General features: G+C 41.6%; 1 protein-coding gene and 1 long non-coding RNA gene across 2 annotated transcripts in view; both read left to right on the top strand.

The window, feature by feature from the left end:
* RESF1 (retroelement silencing factor 1) overlaps window positions 1–25,215 on the top strand; it is a 72,186-nt gene that overhangs the window by 23,278 nt on the left and 23,693 nt on the right. The gene's annotated exons all lie outside the window — the stretch shown is intronic.
* On the top strand, window positions 500–18,929 carry LOC125688351 (uncharacterized). The gene is made up of 3 exons (XR_007374684.1): window positions 500–3,996; window positions 10,391–13,618; window positions 15,623–18,929. It is a non-coding gene; the product is annotated as an uncharacterized LOC125688351 (long non-coding RNA).

The raw sequence follows: 25,215 nt of genomic DNA, 5'->3' as shown, positions 1-25,215 counted from the left end.
CTAACTGACAAATCATAGCACCAGGAATCAGTGCCACTAACAGGTGCTGCCTGCTATGTAAAGAATAGAGGTGTAAATGAGTGCACTGTGTTTCTACATCCTGACTGAGACCTGACTGAGTATAAATAGAAGTGATGCACAAGTTGATAACTCAAAAGCAAGAACTCACAAGAGTTGAGCTTAAACTTGCAGAATAGCTTTTATGGGGGCTGCTCTGAAAATAATGCCTCCTATTTTACTATTTTGGCCCACAGTGTCTGAGATGGATGTTGGTGGTATGGCTGAACTTTCCCACCAATATTCCACTAGATGTTGTTGCTGTGTGACAGATAGCAGCAGAGGGGAAGTCTGACAAAATGGCATCTGACATGGAAGTGCGTATGAAGCAAAGATGTACCACTGAATTCTTCCATGTGAAAATATCCATTGATATTCATCAGTGCTTGCTGAATGTTTATGGAGACCCAACAGTGGATGTGAGCACAGTGAGGCAGTGGGTGCTGCATTTCAGCAGTGGTGACCATGATACTGGGTCACTTCTGCTGGTGCAGATGTTTGCAAATATGACTTGCAGGCTCTTGCTCATCACTGGTGAAAATGCACAGCTAATGGTGGTGACTATATCAAAAACAGTGTTCTGTAGTTGAGAATTTTCTCTATTAAATAGTGTTCTTTGTAGTCACTGATGATTCCTTGGAAATAATAGAGGGCAGTACTTTCCAAGTGGCCTACATATTTATCCTGTTTGTTTGGATTGTGGGTTGTGGATGTGGTGTTAATGTTAATAATATTAATATGAATTCAGCCTCAGCTTGGAGATGCCGAAGAGTTCCCCAAAATTTACTCCATTGAGGAATCTTCTGAGCTGAGAGCACAGTCATGGTGTCATCATAGCAAATGTTCCCTCCAGCTGCCTTCACCTGCTGAGAGGTCCTCCAGTGCCAGGAGTGGTGACTTTATGGGTGCAGGCAGAAGCCTTGCTGACCAGTGAGAACATTATTAAACCTCAGCCTTAAAAAGTAAATGAGAGGACTCAGACAACATTCTCTTCCTTACTGTATTCACCCATTTTCCTTGTGATACGTTTTCAGTCAGTGTTACTGACTGGATTTCTGTTGTGGTGATAGTAGGACTACAGTGATTTATACTGACAGTAATTACTTCTGCATTTATGAATGAAAGAGGAAGAAAGTAGCATATACTTCTATTGTAAGCATCACTAAAATCTTGCTTAATATTTCAGAAGCTCGTGTTGGCTTACTATTTACACTTCTACACTGTGAGCTTCCAGACTGTTGCTTTGCCAGTGTTACACCTAGCTTTTGCTGTGGGATGGAGCTCTTGAATTTCACACACCAGTTTTGCAACTGTGACCTCATCATGAGGCTAAATACGGAAACCTAGCATGAATAGCATAAGAACCATATAAATACATCTGAGTGGAGAAGTTAGCACACTGGTGGTGGTGGCAGGGCACCACAAATTATAGCAAAGGGTAGCTCCCTGACTGTGACTGAAAGTTTATTCAGAATGCCTCTTTCCCCACTGAAAAGAGAATCATTTCATCCATGTCTTGTTCAACATGTACGAAGTACCAATGTAATGCACAGTTCAAAGCTGTTTGCTGTATCTGTGCAGAATATATATGCATCTGTGTTTGGTAAAGTTTTACTGTCCTTGTCAGTTTTTCACAGCCATTTTGCATCTGTTATGCAATACAGCTCCCAGTGTGACACAAGAACTGTGTCTGAATGAGTTTGAGCCACCCACCAGGCACACTTCCTTCATCTTCCAACTTCAGATCTTCTGTCAGAAAGTAGGTCTTGGTGCACGAACTTGCAGGTCCTGAAGTTGTCTAAAAGGAGACACCTTTATTCAGAAGTCAGACATCCTCAAGCAAAAAGGCAGAGTAAAAAAAATGTATGTGATCATGGGATTCTATCTGTTTCATACTTTTGTATCTTCTGACTTTTTTTTTTGCTTAGAGAAAATGCCTTTTACTTTTAAAATTATTATTCACGTCAGTAAGCATGATCAAGACAGGATATTAGGAAAATTCTCTGAAGGAGTAGTGGTGCATTGGAACATGCTGCTTGTTCCCATGGGAAGTGGTGGAGTCACTGTCTCTGAAGGTGTTCAAGGAACACGTAGATGTGGCACTGAGAGGCGTGGGTTAGTGGGCAACACTGGTAGTAGGTAGACAGACTGGATGATCTTAGCGGTCTTTTCCAACCTTACTGATCCATGATTCTGTGCATTTGAGAGTGAATTATTGATGTGTGAATTAATAAGGAAAATACAGGAATGAAATTAAAGAAATACTGGAATATGAAAAATCATAGTAATGAAACATTTCTGCATGAGCAATAGAATTTTGTCAGTAACATGATTTGAAGATATCTTTATTTTCAATAAAAATTATGAGCAACATCCTTTTCCTTCCACATAGCTCCATGTCACACCATATCGTGGTGGCATATTGTTTTAGATGATTCAAGGTATGTCATAAAAGACTTCTTGGATAACATATCTAGTTATTTCTTACTGAATATTGTTTCTGACTGCTCTGGGGCTAAGGATTAAATTCTTCAGTTTGAGTGAAATCTTGTGTACAAGCTGGTGTCCAGGAAAGAGCAGCCTTGTCTAAAATGTGTTGTTCAAATAAAAGAACAAGGGTGCTTTTATTTCATTATTTCTAGTGACACAGCTTTACTGACTAAAACCATGCACCATGGACAAAGAGATTGTGCCAGCATAGTTATGACCCTCAAGGAAACTGAAGCTGTTCAACTAACCATGGTCCTTTCATTCCTCAGTAGTACTGTTTTTCATGATCTTGCTTTTGTAACTTGGTGGAGAATGTAACTTTGCTGTCAGGTGAAAAGGCTGTGGATGAAGTACTGTGAGCTGGACTATGTCTCTAGTTAGTAAGAAGTGTGTCATGTTAATGGTGTCACCTCTTGGACTGGGATGAACTAGTGGCTTTTCGTTGCTCTACCAGGCTGATTTGTGTGTGGGCAAGGAATAATGCCCTATGTTGTCCAAAAGGAGAGAAATGAGATGTTGCACTGTGGCAATTATTGTGGGAAAGATGTCAGCAGTTGCTCAGAGAGCTGTAACAAGTTTAGGACACTTTGCAGCTTGTCCACAGGGAGAAAAAAACATGGAAGGTGGAATGGAGGGAGGGGATACTTATAGATGGGGGTGTTTAGTGTACCACCAGCTTGAGTTGAGGTAAGAATGAATGGCTACCTGATGGCTTATAAAACTGAAGATCATATGGGAGTTGCAAGGGGAAGGATTTCATTATATTTATCTAGAAAGGCCCAATTTTGAGACAGAGAAAGCAGAATCTTGAGTGATGTGAGGAGCTTGAAGTCTTCCAGCGTATTTAAGAAGTTACAGCTGTCAGACTAAGTCCCCAAGGACTGGAGAAAGGGAAATATCACTTCCATTTTCAAGGAAGGGAGAAAGGAAGACCTGGAGAACAGGCCCAGATCCTCCTGGAAAGATGTTAAGGCACAAGCAAGATGAGGAGGTGATATGAGACAGACAGCATGCTTCAGCAAGGGCAGATCATGTCTGACCAATCTGGTGGCCTTCTGTGATGGAGTGATAGCTTCAGTGGACAAAGAAAGGGCAAACTGATGTCATCTACCTGGACTTGTGCAAGGCCTCTGATACAGTCCTGCACCACCCTGCCAGAGGGCGGTTGTCAACAGCTCTGTCCAGGTGGAAGCTGATCACGAGTGGTGTACCCCAGGGATCTGTCCTGGAACTAGCTTCCAGAACCTTTTATTGTTTTTCTAGGAATTTTTCAGAATTGCAAATACGTAACAAAATAATTTCGGGAACTAATGTTACTTTCTTGAGTTACAGAACTTTGAATGTTCCAGATTCTTTAGGATACAGACATAAAAAGAACCATTAGAGATGGCAATATTGTTCCATTGATGGAATGAAGATGTGAAGGCACCAAGATGGAAGTGATAGCAGGTATGGGAGAGAATGTATGTATTAAATAAGATACTTGAAACTTTCAAAGGGAGGAGATGCATGTAATGGAGACAGTCAAAATGTTTATAATGATCTTCCCTTTGATAAGAAGGGGTACTGTCTGTGTTTAATCAACATGAATGTAGAACCCTTTGACTGAGTGCTGATGATACTAAAACATGGATATATTGACAATTTATATTACCTGATTAATCAAGGACAATTGTTCTCCTCACAAAGGTTAGAGAAAAGTTGACAAGAGGAATACAGTCCAGCTTGTCCTTAGGTGACATGAGATCACATATAGATAAAAAACATACTCCACTTAAAGCAACCACCAAGAGTTGTGGTACTCTTGGTGTACATACTTGTACACTCCACCCCAAGCAACCCCTTGCAAGTAGCCAGAAGTGGATGGAATATCATGTTGTTTGACCTTATGGATATGTAGGTAGTAGGTGTTTGTTCCGCACTAGATAGGCAGACTACATACATTATATAGGCTCTGTAAATATAGTGAAAAACTTGCACTGGTGTGCTTGACTTGTGGAAACTTTCACTGGCACCCAGGTCTGAACAAAAAGCAGTATCTCTCCTGAGCATGTGGGAACTGCACACCAGGCTCATTGCACACCAGGTAATGAATTTATGGACAACAGAAGCAGCGCTTGGTGTAGCTATAAATTAAATATTCCTTTGTCAAGTTAACTCCATCTGTTTCTGTTGCTGTCATTCTGATTTTTGCACCAGCAGAAGTCATTGTAGCTGATATGACGCATAAATATTTGTCTTTGTAGCCCAGAAACACAGTGATTTTTTCACAAGTTACAGGAGACATACTTGGTATCAAGATAACGAGGTTTCATGACTTGTAATGCTGTACCTGTACTGGTTGAGATCTGGTGATAGTTCAAGATGTAACAGCATTTTTCTAATCACCAGTTGTCCGCTGCACAATCTGTTGTAGGTTTTTTTGCTTAACTTTACATGATTGTACACTAACACCAGTTTTTAGACAGATTCTAGTAACAAGTGTTTATGCTGACTGCAATGAACTATTTACAGCATTAGCTCAAAGATGTGGTGTGGGGGAATATATAAATGGAGTAACAGGCCTTAGAAGGGAGCACACAGGAGAGTGCAAAAACTGGTCCCCATTGCCCAATTGCTCATTGTCAAAGGAATGCAAACATGGGAGCAGGGCAAAACTAATCTTAAGGGTGACAAAGAGAAAAAGGAAAGAGCATCCATCAGAATTAAAATGCGACGCACTGACTGCAACAGAGCGGAGATGGAGAGTTTGTCTTTGCTATGACTGTTAGGTGCCTGAGAAGGAATTAACAAATAATGGTGAGTTTTCTGATAATTATTTACTTTAAAATTCTATCTGGTGTTCAAAGAAAAAGGGACCTGAGGTTGATTGGTTTCAATCTGATCTTCTTTGTCAAGGAGTTTCTGTTATACCTGGGGCACTCCACGTAATCACATTTTGACAACAACATGCAGAACATGCAGTTATTTTTCTCAAATGTCCACATCTAATCAGCATGTCCTCAGAAACTCAAGATTTTTGTTCCTATTCAAAAGTGTTTGATATTCTACTTTTTTTTTAAGGCTCACATTCTAGGATAACTGAATATCTGTACAGTAAAAAGGAGTGTTACCACTCGTCTGCTTTAGCGGATGGAAGCCCCTGTACTCCTCTTTTCCTTAACCTGGAGGTGCCTAAGGCTGCATTTTGCAGTGTAACACCCCCATCTCAGGGGGAAGGAAAGGCTGTTCTCTCCACATGCTGTCCCATGTTTTTCTGTCCTATCCTCTGGCTGCTGTCCCAGTTTCTGGGCACTTGAAAAGGTTTCAGGCACACTGTGTGCGTGCGTGTGCTGTTGACTGCACTGTTGTCTCCATTATTTTTTACCTGGCGAGATCCCAGCAGAAAACACTGAAGTAGAGTTGGATGTGTGCACAGGCATAATGCAATGGCATTTTAATATTTGACAGAAGGACCATGTAGCGTTTTCTTATCAAGATACTGAGATAAGAATGTTCATTACATTGAAAAATATGAAAAATTCCCATTACCTTGCTCATGACCTTGTGATTTTCCCCCATGAACAAGTTTTCACACTCATGTGTGAAAGCATGCCATTCTTTATTAAACTCTCACAGTTTTCCAGGGACAGTTCTCACAATCACTGTTCCTGAGTTACAGAACAGGCTCAGTGCCTGGAGGAAGGAAAAATCACAGTGGCTTCAGTATAGCAGTAACATTTTTTCCCCGTTTTCCTGATGTTTTGACGCTTAACCACTGAGAAAGGCCTTAATAGAATTGCTAAAGTTCATGCAGATTGGACACCTCTGCAATGCTCTGGCCACCTGCATGCACAGGTGAGTCAGACCCTCCTGCTAGCTCAAATGGAGCATCTTGGGCCTCACCTCTGCCAGCATCCTGTGTCCTGCTCCACCATGTGCCTCTCAGCAGCTTGCTTACACCTTCAATACAGAGCCCAGCCACTACCAGAAACATCTATCTGTGCCTAAGCAGCTGCTGGGTGACAGAGAAGAGGAGCTGGGGATCACCATCAAATTCACTATGGCCTCACAGTCCTTGGTATGTTAGCAGAGCTAATTTTCCTACAGTGTCTGGAGAATTAAAGTAATCACACAATTCAAAGGAGGCTGATTTCAAAATTTAGGCTAACGTTTAGAAATGGTTTGTGAAAATTAGGATGATTCCCTGGGAAAAACATTACTAAAGTGAAATGCTCTGGATTTGTTTTTGATTCAACAAGAATCAAGTTTAGATTTAATTGGCCAGCAGGTCCACAAAAGCTGCTGTTTCCAGAGGTTAATAAGTAGCTGGGAGAGAAAACGTTTTAGCTTGGAAATCCAAGTTCAGTCATGCTTTAGAAGTGGACTATAGTGGTTAATGCTGTACTCTTGAAGGTAACAGTAGAACGGGCCACAGATAGCAAAAAAACATATTTTGCCATTTCAGCTATGTCCAGAAAGAGGGTTAAATGAAAAAGACAGTCTATACTGGACTTCTTCTGTTGGAAATCTGGTATATCTATAGAACTATAAACTGAGTAACCAATAGTCATATGAACTTAATTTTTTTCTTATTATATAATTCTTGCTATATATTATGTGTAAATGGAGATAATATTATGCAAACTCATGCAAGGGTGACTCTAAACAAACATTAATTTGTCATGAAGCTCCTGTACCACTTAGTGCCTGTGGCAGGAGCTGAAAATGTTTATCTGCCCACATCTTGGAAGGATTTTTATTGCAGATGGTCCACGTTAGATGCTGACTATAAAATCCTTGTATGACTGATACAAGTTTTAGAGATTGGGATCAGTATATAAGTTTAAGGGCCAACATACTACTTTAGCAAAAGGAGATGATGAATGCTAGCTCTAAAATTTTGCAGTTTAGCTTTGCTTGGTGTGTATACAGCCTTGTTTCTCTCAACGATTCTGCTTCACAGAAGCACTGGAGTCACAATTGACTACTTTCATCTTTGCATCTGACAGGTGCAAGGACTTCTTCCTGGATTTCACATATGTTGTTTGGGGCTATAGTGCACCAGAATAGAAAGTTGCTCATTGTGGCATAAGAGCAATGGAAATTTTCCAAATTGGGTAAAACAGCTAAAGGTTGGCCAGAAGTCACTGTGATGAACCTAAAGGAGAAATAAAGTGGAGCAAGCAAGTGGTTGTAAGATCACCTTAGATGCAAACGTGTGTGCCCAGGACATTTCATGTATTAATGAACTCTTGGAATAGAGTGAATGTGCATGCCAATGTATTGCATGTGTACGTCTTAACTGTTTAAAGGTAGAAGTCTGAAAGTGTGCCCTTGATTTGCCAAATTGCCCGGTACATATTGTGAGGAATAAAGGAATGCTGCTTTTCAACACCACATTGGGATTAGAGAATTTTCTTCCCAACTTCAGATGGCATGACTCCAGATCAAGCCTTCTCTCCTATAAACCTCTTTTGCATGATGTGAAGCACACAACTCCCTGCTGTATTCTCCCCATATATCTCCACTTGTTCACCTACTCAGAACTGATCTTATAAAAAAACAAAACTTAAGCACGCATATTCGGACCTGTGGTTGATTGTGTCTGAGACAAAGATCTTAAAATCAGTCAAACTGTATAAAAGAACAAATTACATCTGCACATAAGAGATTGTTTCACCACCCCACAGAAGTGCAGGAAATTTGCACACGCCGCAGCACTCCCCATGCAGAAACAGAAAGCTGACTGTACAGACTGAACCGCATTGTGCCTTACAGGCAGGCGTTAATCCAGTCACATCCAAAATCCCTGAAATGAGTTCCAAATACCTGCGGTCAGAAAAAAATAATACTGCAGTGCCCCAAGGCCTGAGTAATCAGTTGTAGTCAGTGGAGCCCAGGCCTGAATGAACCAAAGGAGAACCAAGATTCTTCTTCAGCGCCAAAAGAATCATTACTGCCATGATGTTCACCTCAGTTATGAACGGTTCCTGCAAACTCCAGTGAGAAGAAATAACTATTGACTTGTCTTTGTAGGTACCATCAAACAACTCGATAGAAACATTCCTCCAGAAAAGGCTAGCTGACAATACAGGATTTTCTGAGGAGGCACTTAAAATACCATAAAATCCTATCGTGCTTCATGGCAGAATTCAACTGACTTGTAAATTGCAGGTTATAAAACACTTTTGTGGTACTAGATTATTTGCAAGTGGAAAGCAGGGAAACTAAATCAAGCCTTTTACAGCCACCCTAAGGGAAACTGTAACTGCAACACTTAAATTACCACAAATCTCAAAGGCTGAGCCTTCACAAGCCATGCAACCAAACCTATGCTATTCAAATCAGTGACCAGGTGGCCAAGGCTCTCTTCAGAGCTGGGGTACCCAGAGGGTGTGGGACTTTTCTCTAAGCAGATCAGCTAGCAGATGAAATAGGCTGCAATTGGGCACACCATTTAGCATTTAGGTAAAAATCAAATACGTTAAAGATTGTTTCTACACAACAAAGAGGCAGCTTTATAAGTCTCAGCTTAATTTAATCCTGCATAGGCAAAGGGTTACCACTGTAGATTTGAGATGATGTATTTACATCTGAGTATATTGTGACTGGGACTCCTCTGTGTGAAAAATATGGAAAATCAAAAGAGGTGCAGAATAAATGATGCCTGGAAATGCTGTGATTGATAGTCACTGGCTTTCTTTTGTTTGTATTCTGGCACAAAATGTTCTGTAAGCTTTTAAGCTTTCTGTATTTTTCTGCGTGGCACTTTCCTTAGAGAGGTGAGCAAAGAAAAATGTAGGCCTACTTTTAGGGCATTTGATTAGCTCTCATAACACGATATGATCCTAAGCTGATGAGTCCATGAATACATGAATATTCCAAAAACCTTAGCAAGCTTTATGGCAATCTATTTGCCTACACTGAAAGCATTCTTATTGCAAAGGTACAGAATAACTGGGAAGCTTAACAGACCAGAAACATCAGGAAATCATAAATCAGAAGGTTTTTCTATAGTCAGTCCAGCTAGAACTTGTTTGACATTTGAATACACAAAGTTAGCAAGTTACCTCATGTTATATTTGAGTGCAATAGCATACAAGCAGCAAGCATTTTGAAATCTGATCCTAAAAATGAACTTCAAACATATTTAGAACTTACATAGGAATTTGCAACATAAATACTCGGGTTGTTCTGAATAAAATGGGAATAGAAGTGTGTGTGGGCATGAAGAAACATGAGTTCGTCGCTCACACAAACTCCAGTCTGAATGAAACTCCTTAAGACCAACATGGTATTAAGAAGCAGTCATTTTTTATTACAGCACTGGGTGCGGGGGTTCATTTCACCTAAAGTGTGTACCTTAAGATCTTCAGCTTAAAAACATTACTTGTGTTACATATGTAAAGGTTTTTCCAGGCAGTACATACATATTCAGTACTTTCCCCAAAATCACTAACATAGGGTTTTGCCTCTTGCACATGCTCAGTCTTTTTCTGATGGTGATGCTGAAGCCCCTGATGGTTATTTTGGTGTGTCCTTCAATTGAACTCTTTGCTCTTTTTAAAATTCAATTCTTTTTGTGTGGTGCTTTGCTGAAAACAGCACTGAACACCAGTTCCCATCTTACGAGCCCCATGGCTTCTGCAAACAATCTATCTGCTGCCACCTGAAAACTTGTCACAAAACAATTGCATCCTTTGCAACTTACAAGGTGCATCTATTTTCTTGACCATCTAGCTCCTATATCTCAAGGATACATTTGGATGACTATATGTTGAAGTAATGTAATTGCACATACAAAACAATTATGTAAGGCAAACACTATTGAAGCTGTACGTTTCCATTTGTTTGATTACAGGTATTGGAATAACAACTGAAATGATGGCATGTATTGTTACTTAAAGTCATCGGTGCACTTGGATCCCAGTACAACCCTTGCATGACTTTATTCAGTAACCAGAGAACAAGAGAATAAAGAGAATAAAGTTGTAAGACAAGATGACGGAATATAAATGAACTGGTAAGGAGCCAGAAGAGAATTAGATAGGGAAAGTCAAAGGATAACCTGAGACTCAGATGGACTCAGATGGAGTACAAGATGGCAAGGCAAGAGATCACAATAGCTGTTGACTCCAGAAGGCTGAATAAGGCTTCTTGTCTAAGGGCAGTTTGCTTTTGCTCATCTTGGGTCATGTAGAGACGATTCATCTTCTCCTGTGTGTCATCCTGGCTAACCAGCTCAGACACATTCTGATATTTTAGAGGGTGAAAACACAAGGAAGCAAAGTCAGCTAATTACAAAGTTTAATAAGTCTTGTAGTGAGCTTTGTTTCACTAGCTGCCTCCATACCCAGCAGACAATCTGGAGTGGGAGAGTAAAAGAAAATCTTTCCACTATTACCTCTTTGTTGTAAAATGAAATGGCTCGGATCCCTATACTGGAAAACAAAAATAGTATAAGCTATACATAGCAACTGCCGATTTAGATTTAAAAATGAAACAAAAACAAGCAAACAAACAAAAAGACCAACAGTCTCTATACAGTGTTTGGATCCGTTGCAGATGTTTCTAATGAAAGCACTACAGCTAATAGCAGGGTTAACAGAGCGGTGGGTGCTGGTGACACAGAGACAAACCGCAATTGTTATCTCAATTGCTATCAAGATTACGTAACACCAAAAGGCAGAGTGGGAAAACAAAGGACTTACTGAAAGCAGGAAGTGAGAATATTTAGAAAAGCAGAACTGAAGCCACCAAATGCTTGGAGAGAGCCACAAAGAAGCAAATGGACGGTCATAAAGGGAAAGCTGGATGAAAAGGGAAAAGATTACAGTCACTATCAAATCTAGACATACTTGAAATGTTATAAGCCTATTTGAAAACTGGTTGTCCCCACTCAAGGGGTATCTGAAAAGATAAATCTGCACTCTGTAGCTAGTATCCCTTGTCTTCCTTGTCATACAGGTCATCTTGGCCACACCACACACTCACTTGGTGATATGACTGGGACTCCTACTGTTGTGAGTTTTACCGTATAAAAGAATGAGTGTGAGTGAAGCACTTTTTGTTTCCCTTTCTCCTGCTACGTTAGCAGTGACATCGCTCAGCTAGCTAATGCTAAGCAAAATATATTTGGTCTGATGTTAAACATACTTAACTGAACAATACTTGCTTTCACAAAACTGGCTGATGCTAAGCAAAACACACTGAGTCTGATGATAAGAAAAACACTCTTTATCAACTCAAGAAGCCCAGTATATCACTGTTATCTAAGTCAGTGTGGGGGACCTCTCCAATATATCACTCTGAAACAACCAATCTGGAAAAAAAACAAGAGGAGGGCAATTTGTGGTCATGACTGCTTATTTCATCTCTAAGGGTCTTGAGATCTGAAGAAGTAAGGAAAGTAGTAACTCCTGTGGAATAACAGCAAAAAGCCTTTTCTGAGTTACCAAATAGCAGGCAGCAAAAAATGCATTTGTTTTAGTGGATACTTTTTCTGAATGACATGATGCTTTCCCTTGTCACCAATATGGCTAGGAAAGTAGTCAAAGTGGTATATTCCCAGATTTGGAATTCCCAAAGGGCTATCTTCAGATAACGGACCCCATTTTAACTTGGAAATGGTTCAAGGGCTTTCTAAATTCCTACAGTTTACATGGGACTTACATAACTCTTGGAGGCCATGATCAAGTAGGAAGGGCAAAAGCTTTCAAAATGGCGTCGGGAAACCCGCTTGAGGTGGGTGGAGGTTTTACCTCTTGCATTACCCAGAGTCCAGATGACACCACAGGTAGGGGAAGAAGTTCTTTTGCTAAGGAAAATTGTACCCAAGAAAACTCTCCAAACAAAATTATAGTTTAGAAAGCCAACACTGTTTTACTGCAGTCTAGGTGCATGAGGGATTTATCCTTCTAATATGCATATCAAGGGACAACAGCACACTTATACGCATTTGCGTGAGGTAGATTGCGTTTTTGTAGTGGAAGCTTCCAGCATTTTCTGTACCAAGGTGTAGGCCCCCACTGAACTTAGAACCTTCTTGCAAAATAGTTATCTTTTCCACAAAAAGTAGTTATGTTTTCCACAAAAAGCTGTTGAGGCAGAGCCTAGGACAAGATAGGGCAAGTATGTCAAATATTTTGTTTTTATCACAAGAGGGACGCTGAACAGAGTAAAGCAGAGATTGTAGCATTCTGATCGGGTAGAATAGTTGCTAACATGAGATAAGTCAGTTACACACAGTAGGGAGGGCCTAGCACAGGACAGAATGAATGCAATAACTTTAAGAAACATTGCCTTCCTATTTCCATGGGAAGGTATAAAACATTCTTTAAAATAGTAGGTTGATAACACACCTTATATGGAACTTATTGCCCACCATCTTTAGGAAATCGCATGCTTATGCTAATACACTGTGAAACTGCATCTGTGCAAGATACTAAATTGGGCAAAGGCTCACTGGTTGTCTCTCAGTTTGCCCGTATACGGTACTGATGTTGAGAAACATCCTGCTTTCTTGGTACATATATTGCTCTCTAGCACCTCTTTGGCACACAGGCTTGCTTATTTTGTCTGGACCTGTCCCCACCTGTCTGGAGTACAAAGAGGTCTACGCCCTAAACATCAACCAAAGCGTTTAAGTCTTTGATGTCACTTTTGAGATTATGTATGGGAAGCCCTACTCCATCAGTAGGATGCAGCATAGAAGTGAGCAGGCATACATAAAAAGAGATGGGTTGTTAAGGGAACACTTGTTCCTTTTGTGAGTATTACCTTCTCTGCACTGATATCTCACCCTGTGAATCCCTCTGGAATACTACTGGAAGCCCCAGCCCATGCCTGGAGACATGCTATATATCTGTACCTGGAAGGATGAGCCACAAAAATAAAAAGGGAAAAAAACCCCTTTTTAGTCTCTTGGCTACATACACAGCATTGAAGGTGAAGGGAGCGAGCTCCTACATCCACTACAGCAGAGTGACGAAGGCATCTCCAGAGAAATCAGGATTGAATCTCTATCAAGGGAATTAAGAATGAAGATCTCCAAGAAAAAAATGAACCTCTGTACTGCAGCTGGAGTTCGGTAGGTGCAAATGCTGAGTTAGACCGTCATCAAGGATGGTTGACATTATTTTGTGTATTAGTAGTACGAACCCCTATCATTTTAATCTTGTTTTCAGAAGTCCAAATTCGTGAATTTGTTACTAGGGTAAGGGAGGAAGATGTGACTTTTGTTAAGTGTAGAAATTAATAATTACCTGAAGACTTGGTGATGTTTTTGGTGCAATCTATGCTTTGGGACATGTATATACAAATACATATATCTGCTTGTCTCAATGAATACTTATAAATAAGGCCAATTGCTAATGGGATTGCATATTCACATACATTTAGTTTATGGTTCAGTGTAGTATAGTGCATTGCACAAAAAATCCTCCAAAACTGTGGGAATTAATCATCAGAGGTTTTAATGATAGGGAAAGAGAAATCATCTGTGTCAGGATACAAGGACAGAAAAGAGATAATAAAACACATCATGCCGTTAGAAAAGAAGCACCAAGGTGAGAGTTAAATGAAAGATTAAAGCTTTGAGTCTTAAAGGAGGAAATAGTGTCAGAGGGAACAAGTCAGCATGACCATTGAAAGAAAACAAGTTGGCCAGACCATTGAAAGAAGGTATTTATTGAGTTTATCTCAGTCTGAAGAGGGGTTGAATGGAATGTACTAGCTGCAAATCACATTAACCTTGAAAAATAATCACAGGAAGAAGAATGGATAGTAGAAAGGGCTAGCACTCTAAAAAGAAGTGAAGTATTCATGTGAATAAATGTAGCCTTATGGTAATTTTGCATTTTTTTTTGGTCTAAACAAGAAAAAAAACTATGGAGGGAGTGTGCTAGCTTTGTGAATGAACAGCCGAGCATCCATCCTGTGCAGAAATGTAGTAAACAAATATCTTGCTTCTGTTTATATCAGCTTTTTGCTCAGATTTTGGGACAATATTCACGTAAGTATTACAGAAAAAAAAGCCATAATAATTAGCAGCAAAAACAGTTTTGAAGAAAATTCCTAGTACGTAAGTCTATTCCCTGTTGTTAGACTCATGCTTCTGCTGCTCCTCTGGCTCATAAAGTTGACACGGGCAATTCTTACTCTAGAAGGATGGTTATGATGATTCATGAGTGCCCCTTGGTCCTGACTTGGAGGATGGTGCTTGACAGCGGGGGTTTGTTCGTGTCTACTCTTGTTTGTTCTTATTTTTCATATGCATGTTATTCCAACACAAACTATGTTTATTACTCCATTACCACACATTTCCTAATTATAACCAAGTCATCTGCATATGGTGTATTTCATGTAATGCTGGACGCTTGCTCTTTGTTATCCTCAAAACTGATTTTACGCAGCTCCCAAGGCTGCATTCCTTTAGTGACCAGTAATTGAGCACTGGGGACTTGTTTAAAACCCTGGGGCCTCTGGTATCATCCGATGTCTCTTCTTTCAAGGCCGCAGCTATCATCCTATGTGTGTACTCCTCTACACTTCTCAGTCATAGACAGCGCTGCTGCACAGAGTAGCAACCTATTTTTACTAACTATTGTAACAGAGCTTCATTAGAAGTACTATAGCAGTACAGCACACACACAAAACTAATGACTGCTGAAATTGTTGATCTGATAATAATCTGATTGGAAGGCAGCTGACATTACAGTTGAACAAGCCAAGGCAAAGCCCCAGGCAGACCAAGACAAGCCCAGACATAGGTAGCGCTGGCAAATCCCAGCCCTGAGGTTGCCCAGAGTGTAATAATTTCTTAATTACATGCCTTATGTCTTCTCTGATGTAGTTTATCATAATTTAAGATAGAGTATCTTGATAGTGTTGCCTGGAATGTAGAGTTCTAATAGTTTCACCACATTCCACATTTCTTGACTGGATAGTACATATTGTCTTGTTCTGGCATCCATGACAACTCACCTTATTTATCAAAGCTGAAATTATTAATGCATGAAACCTTTTTGCATCTACTTTTTCCTGATATCTGTATAATTATGGCATATTTCCATATCTTTTTGATTCTCTTCAGCTTATGATGCCATGCCCTTTTTAATGAGAGACAAAAACATGAATATCCAACCACTGCAAAAGAATACACTATGCGGGAGAATATATCAAGTTTTGAAGCATGAGTGCACAACTCCAGCATTACAAAAATTTGATATTAGTGGAAGTTCAACATGGAGTAGAAGATGGTACATTGCATGAGCAGCCCTGAACATTCTTGAGGATGAAGTTCTGTCAGTGTTGCCAAGTAGATCCCAGCATACTGATCTGCGTGTGATCTTTGAGATTGTGAAGTGGTAAAAGGCCAGACACTATTGTGAGGAAGGAATACGGTTCTGGTTACTTCCATGAGCCAAAAGGTGGTGGAAGTCAGATCCTTATTTGAAATAAGCTTCCTGTCTTCTATGTAACAAGACGGATAAATAGATGAGATGCTCTGGAAACCATTTGTGAATTAGATAGGTAAAAGCTCAGAGGAACAGAATTAGGAAGCTGAATGAAAGAGTAGTAAGTACGCCTCTTAAAAAAGTTGCCAGTCTGAGATGTGGTACAATCAGTAACAGCAAATCTCAGTGCCCAGCAGAAACGCAAAGGTCAAAAAAGCAGGAAAGAGAAAAGAAGACAGTGGAATAAATGAACATCTACTGCAAGATGTTACACAATAACTGGAAACGCACTCCATTTGTACAACTAAAGAAGTCACTGACAGCTGGAGGCCTTTACTTCAAGAGTGAAGTAACCGTAACTTTACCCTCCAAGGTCTGAGGAAAAAGCAAATGCTGCAATTGACTGTCATCTTGATCACAAAAACTGTACGTGGAAACAGAGCTGCTATAGAAGCATTACAGAAGACAGTGAATAGTAAGTGGGAAGGACTGTAATCACCACTTATCCCTAATCTTTAAGAAGTTCTAGTTCATTGGCATTTGAGATTTAGGTCTTCACATTATTATTATTATTATATGCCTTTAATTTCACTAGAAACTTCTTCAGAGGAAGATGTTTTAGCCTGAGTATCTGAGATGCATGCATCTGGATGGTCAGAGACAGAAGAAAAATACAGAAGCTTAAAAGGGCAGGAATAATATAAACTAAGGTTCCTCTTTAAATATACATCTATGCAGAGGTGTGGGGTACAGCTTGTATGTGAAGCTGTTGATGGAAGAATTTAAAAGACAAAGAGGAAAGTCCATCTGTAACTATGAATAGGATGGGTCCTCCATCATATCAAATTAATGAAACGCCAAATTGAAAGAAAGGGGACATGCATCACAGTTGAAATGGATGCACTACTTAGAACTGCTATTTTATACCCCATAGATATCCATGTAAGGAAAGGACTCAAAAGTTTGGTGAGGGGTCAAGGACATGGGTGTTCATCATCTAGTCCCAGTTTATGAAGTGAACCTCATACCATTGCTGATAATCATCAGGTCACAGTGACCTTAGCTCCTAATTATTGCAACATTCAACTGTTTCAGGGTGCATGCGAATCTCTTCACCTAGAATGCAGACACCATAATTAAATCACCCTCATTTTGTACATTTAGCATATTAATATTCATACAGTTTCCACGAAGTTCAATCTATTCCCAAAATTGCCATACTTATAATTGTTAGGCCAAGCCATCGATCTGTAGGTTGGCCTGGTTCAGTGGGGCCCTGTTGTGACATTGCTAAGTCAGGAGCTGATGGCACTGGGGACACAAATGAGGCCTGGTTTGTTGGCTGGTAAGGGAGCTCTTGGGGAGCTGTGCAGGAATGGTCTAGTATGGCATGCCCTCAGGGCCATAACATAGGTCCAAATAATAAGAAAAAATGGATGCAGTTCAACAACACCTCCATCACAAGAGAAACTTTGTTTCTTTTGGTGAAAAGAGATATGCTACCTATTTTTGATAAGGATAATAGAAATAATAAGTACATCTGCCTCCTCCACTCTGAGAACTATCAAGCATTAATAGGCACCAGTGCTCCTAGTTGAAGAGGATCCACACCTCTCTTTTCTCTATGTTATGCCTTATTACCCATTTTATCTTTCCCTGAAAGCACCTTCTCACACTCTGCCTACACCTACTTCCCTTCGTCTGACTAGATTAACTAGATGCACTCCGAACACAGGAACATGTTCAGAGAAGGGCAATGAAGCTGGCAAAGGGTCTGGATCACAAGCCTTATTAAGAGCAGCTGAGGGAGCTGAGATTGTTTGGAAGAGGAGGCTCAGGGTTGCCCTTACCACTCTCAACAACTACCCAAAGGGAAGCTGTGATGAGGTGGAGATTGGGTTCATCTCCCATGTAACTAGCAATAGGACTACAGGGAATAGCCTCAAGTTGCGCCAGGAGAGATTCAAGTTGGATGTTAGGAAATATTGCTTCTCCATGAGAGTGGTCAGGAACTGAAACAGGCTGTCCAGGGAGGTGGTAGTCACCAACCCTGGAGGCACTCAAAGAATGTTTAAATGTTGTACTGAAGGACATGATTAACAGGAAATATTGGTGATGGATGGACAGTTGGACTGGATGGTCTTTTCCAATCATCATGATTCTATGATTCATCCCAAATAAACAATACTTCCCCTAATTGCTTCTTACTTGTTAACCTTAATTTCACTTCTCCTGTTTCTAAATTTGGTGTTTCCAACATTGTTATTTAGAAAATTTTGGCCCAGTGCAGTGTTACTGATGTGACTGCTTGATTGTATCATCCTTCCAAGTAGAGTACTCTTCTATTAGAGAAAACCTCTCCACACGATTATCACTTCTCATTTACATGTATGCTTTATAAACAATGATTTGACTTGATTCTTTACTCCTGTACTTTTACAACATGTTCTTCTGTCAACAATGGAAACATCAGTGCTTGTTACACCTAGTTCCTGTTTGCATCATTTGCTAGTCTCGGCTCATTGTAGTTGGTTCCTGTTTGCTTAGTACTCAACTTTCAACTGAGGATTCAGCAGTAAGTAGCAAAGAAACCACAAAGCCTTGTGAAACCAAGAAAACCAGCATGTGAGGAGAAGCCACAGTCAACAAACCCAAACCATACTGAAGGCTGCACCAGACTCCTGATCTCAGTTGCGACAGGTAGTTGTGAAGTGTGCACGTGTAACTAGATGTATGACATGGAACTTGCCTTAATAAAGAAACAAGTTTGAATTGCTCGTTTACTCCGTATCTGTCAATCCTACAAAAACTGACTGGCATGTTGTGGTGGCCTGGAGAAAAATGTTTGCCCCGTAGCAACTGATTTTCAGATATGATCTTCAGTGCTGCCTCTGTGTTGGTAGCTCCACTTCAGTCTCTGAAGAGAGGTTTTCTGCTTTTTAGTTTATGTGATCTGTTGTTCCTTGCATTTCCTTAGATCATGTTGACTAACTGCTAATAGACCCTGGTAAATCACCATTTGTATAACCAGCCCAGAGGTAATCGAAGATAGTTGACCTCTGTGCTCTCATCCTGCAGCTTTCTCAAGTGCAGTACTGTTACACTGCTTGCCTTGTCTTCCAGATGCTAGAACAGTAGCTCTCTAAATGTGCTAAATTAGCAGCTTGGTCTGTCTCATCACAAGAAATGCTAAATACTTTGTTATTGTGCTTTGAGTTTGTCTGCTGAACTATCTGCACGTAATGGTCTCATTTCCCCTACCCCCTCTGTTACTCTCATTTATTCTTCGATTTCCTCTTCCACAAAGAAACACAGAAATTTGCATAATAAATTTTGAAACTGCTTGAATAAAATAGGAATGATACATTGTTACCCAAGGTCCACCTGGATACCAGTGCAACCTAGTCTAGGTTTTGTCCATTAACCAGAGAGAAAGAGGATAAAGTCATGGTAAAATAAGATGAGCAGGGATAAATGTGCTGGCCTGAGCTAGAAAACAACAAAAGGAAAACAAAAGGACTGCTGCAACTCAGCAATGTTATGTAAGACCCACCCAGAGGCAGAAGATCACAGTAACTGTTAGCTCTTAAAGGCTACCTACATATGTGCGTGCATTCTCAACAGTGAAGTGGATCATAGGGCACAAAGAGGATTTTGTAGCAGATGCATTCTGTCTCACAGGTCAGCCTCATATCCTATATGTCATGCTGTACAATCAATTAATATTAAAATTCTATAATTATGAAATAAACAAGAGAATTTGACAAAGCAGACTATGATAACAAAAGATAATAAATAGAAGGCTTACCCCTATCCTGGACTCACTCACAAAACTCCAGAAGAGATCCTTCCCCCCTGGTAGCCAGCTCTTCAATAGCTCTAGGAGGGGTGCAGCCAGGCTCCATCCCTTCCAGCAGCACAGAATTGCCTCCACCTGTGCTCCTCTGGCTGACTCATGGCTCGCCTCAGGTGATCAATCAGAGGTTCAGGCCCTGACTTAGCAGTTCCCATACACATGCCAAGCCACTTAGGCACTCGTTCTGGTACTTGTGTGGGTGAGAATGTGCATGAGTGAATTGCAAAGCTTAATAGAAATCAGCAGTGTGGTTATGTAATGAGCTTTGCTTTCCTAACAGTTACTCACTTTACAAAATTTAATGTGAGATTTACTCTACGTAGCTTTTTCATCTCTTTAAAACATGAACATAGAGCTTCTGAGCACATCAAAGTCTTCTGGCAATGTTGTGATTTGTAAGCACTGTACTATATTGTATTTTCTTCTCACGTTAACTCGCCTATTTTTGTTTTATCTATTGAATCTCAGACAAAGCTTTCAGAAATATGATCTGACCTTTGGGTGGTTCTTTGTGGAGCTAGGGGTTGGTCTTCATGGTGTTTGTGTTCTCCCAAATCCTGGGAGCACAGGGCCTGGTGTACAGATTCGATAGACTTACAGGACTGAGGTTTGCTGACAGCACTTCGTTTAAGACTACAAACTTGGGAGCGAAGGGAACATCCCAATCTGATATTTACACAGTTGTTTTCAACAAAACAGCTTTAAAAAGCTATTAGCTTAGGTAAAAATTGTCTCTGGTTATATGTCTCGCGTCATTCCTTTGCGCAAGCTCTGTAAGGCGTTCACTCATTCACACAGGAAGTGAGGGTGGGGCATTACTTCATTATAGCATTCCTTAAATCTCATTATTCCTTTTTGGCTGTGTAATTGCACGTTTATTTCGGCCTCGGTGAACCACAGGTTACTTCAGGTTACACTTATTCCTGCTTCAGCCTGCCTCAACCAGTTTTGTCTGGTTTCAGTTTCGGTTTCAGCAAGGACTTAATGTGGCCTCCAGATCATCCTGGAGCAGCTGGGGAACTTCCTTCTTCCTTCCTGAGTGCATTCCTCAATGCATTCCTGAGTTCCCTTGTGGGGCCCTTCTGATAAGATAGGAGATAGTGCCTTTACAAACAGTAGCCTCGTAATACTGCTAGGGGTGTGCTGCTAAAGCTTATCTGTGCCAAACAGAATGAGAAACCACAGGAGCTGACTAATGCCAACCTGTGAACTTCAAGCAGAGTGCGCAGGCTTCACAGGCTCATAAGCGTTAACTTCTTTGCCTTGGGTGGCACAGTTAGAGTGAATTACACATGGCAGCATATGACACGTTGTGGGGGGGGCATGCTAATGGAAACATTTAATATAATAACTGATAACAATCACTGAACGATGATCATCAGCTGGTATCCTTGGTGGTATCATGAGAGAGAACGGGGTTCACACCCAAAGCAATTCTCTACCTTTGCTTCTGTGCACACGCTTTCATTTCTGACTGCATAACGTATTCATTACATTTCCACAAAGCCTGATATGCAGTCATACTATTTCTCAAAATGTCCACCCCTTTTCCAAGAACTGTCTCTGCCCATTTTCATTTTCTTTTTTTTCTTTTTTTTTTTTACATGGTTTCTTTCTTACTGAATTTGAGCTGGAGGTTGCTCATCCTCAATGCGGTGGTCCCTTAAGCAACTTTCGGTCACAAAAATGCAGCTGTCCTCGCTTATCATAAGCACGGGCTCATGTTGTTCCTCTTGTAGTTTTCCTTGCTCACTTCAACCTATTGCGGTTTGGTACCTTGAGCAATCAGCTATCCAGCACACCTACGGTTATTGCAAGGCGCAGTTCATCTCTCACCGTGCCCTCTGATAATTTGAGAGCCCCCCGGGGGTGCGCTCAGCGGGCTGCCCGTTTGCTCGAACAAAGGATCGAGCTGCTCCGTCTCCCCTTTTGAACGTTCACCTTCCCTAATTAAATGAGTGTTCAGCACGCGGATGACTCTTCCAGGACCCTAGCGGGCCGGAAGGCCCCCGCACCCGAGGGAATGCCGAGTCCCCGCCTGCGCCATAGCGACCCGAGGAGGCCACCGAGGGGACAGCCGCCCGCGCGCAGCCTCCTCCTACAGCTCCGGCGCGGTCCCGCCCCGGGGCGGTCTTTGGCTCCGTGCCGCCGCTCTGCCTGCGGGCTGCGGAGGCCTCGTTCTATCCTCCGAGGCCTGGGGGCCCAGCGGCCTCCGGCTCCGCTTCTACCTCCGTGCGGATCGGGCGCCGGGTTTGGTGAGCACGGGCGGCGGGCAGGGCGGCAGCGGCGGTGAAGCCGGGCCTTCCTGCGCGCGGCCGGGACCGGGCGGCGGGGCCCGTGGGGCTGCGCGGGGCCGGGGAGCGCGGCAGGCCGGGTGGCAGCGCGGCGCTGCGGGTGCTCGGCGCTCAGCGCTCGGCTCGCGGGTCGGTTAGCATTGATCCGGCGTCTGGCCGGAGGCTGAGCGAGCACAATGAAATCTACAGGTTTGCTTTTCCGAAAGATCCTCCTCCCTCATCGCCTCAGGCAGAAGTTTGCTTAGCGGCTCTCTCTGCGGGGTGTGCTATCCCGAGAGGCAGGCACGGGGAGGGGCGACGGGGTCTGCACCGCGGGGTGGTGGGCATGGGACGGAATGCCCAGGGCTGTGGGCACGGCCCCGAGTGCTGGAGTGTTTGGACATCACTTTCGGACACAGGGTTTGGATCTTGGGTGATGCTGTGTGGAACCAGGAGTTGGATCTTGTGGTCTTGTGGTCTCTTCCAACTCAGGAACATCTAACATTCTCCATCTGCAAAGGCAAAAGGAAATGTGGAGAAGGGGCTGGCACCTCTACAGCACTAATTCTGTGAGGTTTCTCTGTATGCTTCTGGAAGCCTTTAGATATTGGTGAAAACTGGAGGCATCATCTAGAACGCACGTTTCTGAAGCCCATAGGAATGCTGAGGATCATTTTTCCTAGAAGTTATTATGCAGCTGCCTCTTTCCAGGAGCTCTGTGGTAATGCTGGGCTTTTCCCTACTCTTAACTAGCCTCCTGGGAAGATTGAAAGTAAAAGAAAACAAGCCTAACTCATGGCGCCTAATGGTAAATATTTTCTAGCTCTCGCATCTCAGAACTGTGGGAAAAGTAAAAGTGACTGCGAGTAACAAATGCTTCTTTATCTCTTATCACCTGATGTTCTTGAGCTATCCAGCCAGTGTGTTAAAACATCTGGATAGTCATTCCTGGCAGAGAAAGCAAGGTGGTGTTAATGATCACTGTTAGGTTACTGTTCAGGAAATGAAATCCTTTACTGTCAGTATTCCTGCCAGTTAGGCATTCATCTGAGTAACAAAACAAAGCCTTAGTAATGTGCAAAGTTGGTCCTAAAGCTATTCATCGGGAGCTGTCAATTCTCTGTATTCATGCAGCTCACTGAAGCAAGTTATGGTACTTCAAAGTAAAGGGTAGAACGCCACTTTTTGCAGCTGGCATGTTCGGACTTGAACAGCAAACCCAGAAGTATATATTTATATATATATATGTTTTTTTTGTTTTGTTTTGTTTTTTTGTTTTTTTCAGAAGATAGTATATGAACTGATGCTTTGGCAGAAAAACATCACTGTGTACCTTTGTATCAAGAGTACTATGAAGTGTTTTGCTTTCCTGCTTGATGGTAGCTGGAGCATCCTCAAGTTAACTGATCTGCCAGGATTTTGGAGAGGCTTTTATTTTGGCTCGTTTTACCACCTAATGCACAGACACTTTTCCACTGTTCTCCCCCTTTCCCCTTCATACCACTCTTAAACTGCAGTGCTTGTAGTTTCATAAAATAATTCTTATCCATTGGAAGCAATCCTTCAAACACTGGCTTTTAAAAAGCCAGCAAGTTCTTTGCCTTAAATAGTTTCTGGAAACATCTTCTGATAGTGAAATATTTTTTGTTTCTAAAATTTAAACTGTCGTTTTTATATTTACCTTTTCCGTGAGGAAAAGTTGTCAAATGGGGACTGTTATACCAGTTCAGTCTTCTCCAGTACAGTGTCCAGCTGAACTGCATGCAGCAGCCTACCAAACCACTACGTGGCTCCTGCTTTTGGCTGCAAATATGGGAAGTGGTCCCATAGACTGTGGGGAACATGCTTAGTTTCATTTGTTGGTGTGTAACTGTCTTGCTGATGGTGGCCTCTCTTGGTCTCAATCAGTACAAAAATTGATCTGCTTGACCTGTTGGTTTGATGTGGAATCCTTCTTCTCTTTGTTGATGACTAATAGTTAGTAAGTGAGTAGAATAGAGAGATTAATATTCTCTGCCCCCTATTTTGAAAGGAATGGAGAGGTAAGGTCAAATATCGCAAAATAGGAGTAGAGAGCAGAAGCCCAAGCAGAGATGGGCGCTATTCAGATGTCTTAATTCCTAGCAGTGTTCATTTTCTCATGCATTGTTAAGACCAACCATGAGGGTTTGTGAAAAACTGTAGAACAGGCATGTATAACGTGCAGGCTGCATGCAGTCCTAGATAACTAGTAACAGGATTGTAAACTTCTAACATTGTTATGTGATTTCAGGGATATTTTGTCATGAGCTGACTGTGTGTAGTTTGGGTGCGGGCTGCATACGTGATAATGGATTGCTGTTGAGGGGAGGATGTGGTGTGGGGCTCTTCTCTTCAATCTGTGATGTGTGCTCAGTCAAATTGAAACCAGCATGTATTTACCTTGCATTCCCTTGTGCCACTTGGTGACTGAAATGCCATTAATTAGATTTCATCCTACCATATGTGTGTGTGTGCCTATGAATGTAAGAAACACTCAGAATCAGCAGTTTCTCATCAGGCAATGATCTTTGCAAAGCAGCAGAAGTTGTTCTTCACTGCAGTAATGGGCACACACCTCCTTATGGCAAGGGAGACACTGTGCGCCGTATCACTGAAACCCACTCCACTAAATGCCCTCACTCGAGGCAGCTGATACCTCTCCTGCTGCTCACTGCTTGAGCTTATCACACTCTCAGTCTTCCCAATGTGTTTGCTAAAATATTTTTCCATACACAATTTATCACCCACCTGTTGTTCTTTCATCTTTCAGTGGGGAACAAGAGAACAATGCATAGTAGGCCCAACTGTTGTTTCCCATGTTTTAAGGGGAACAGGAGGACAAGGCACACTGGGTCCATGTGCAGTTCCCCATTTGTCAAAGGGGAGCAGCAGAACAATGCATGCCAGACTCTCCCTCCCTATCCCCTTAGCCAGTCTCAATTCCTTCCCAGCTGGGCTAGGTGTTGTGACAACCAAACTACTTGGCAAACTCACTCCACCATATACTAAGCCATGCTTCAGTGATTTGTTGTGAACAAGAAACCTTGCAGCCATTTTGTAAGAAAGTTTAGCTAAAGTC

The sequence above is a fragment of the Lagopus muta genome, chromosome 1 (assembly GCF_023343835.1).
Source record: "Lagopus muta isolate bLagMut1 chromosome 1, bLagMut1 primary, whole genome shotgun sequence".
Classification (NCBI taxonomy): domain Eukaryota; kingdom Metazoa; phylum Chordata; class Aves; order Galliformes; family Phasianidae; genus Lagopus; species Lagopus muta.
This window is presented reverse-complemented; position numbering and strand designations above follow the sequence as displayed.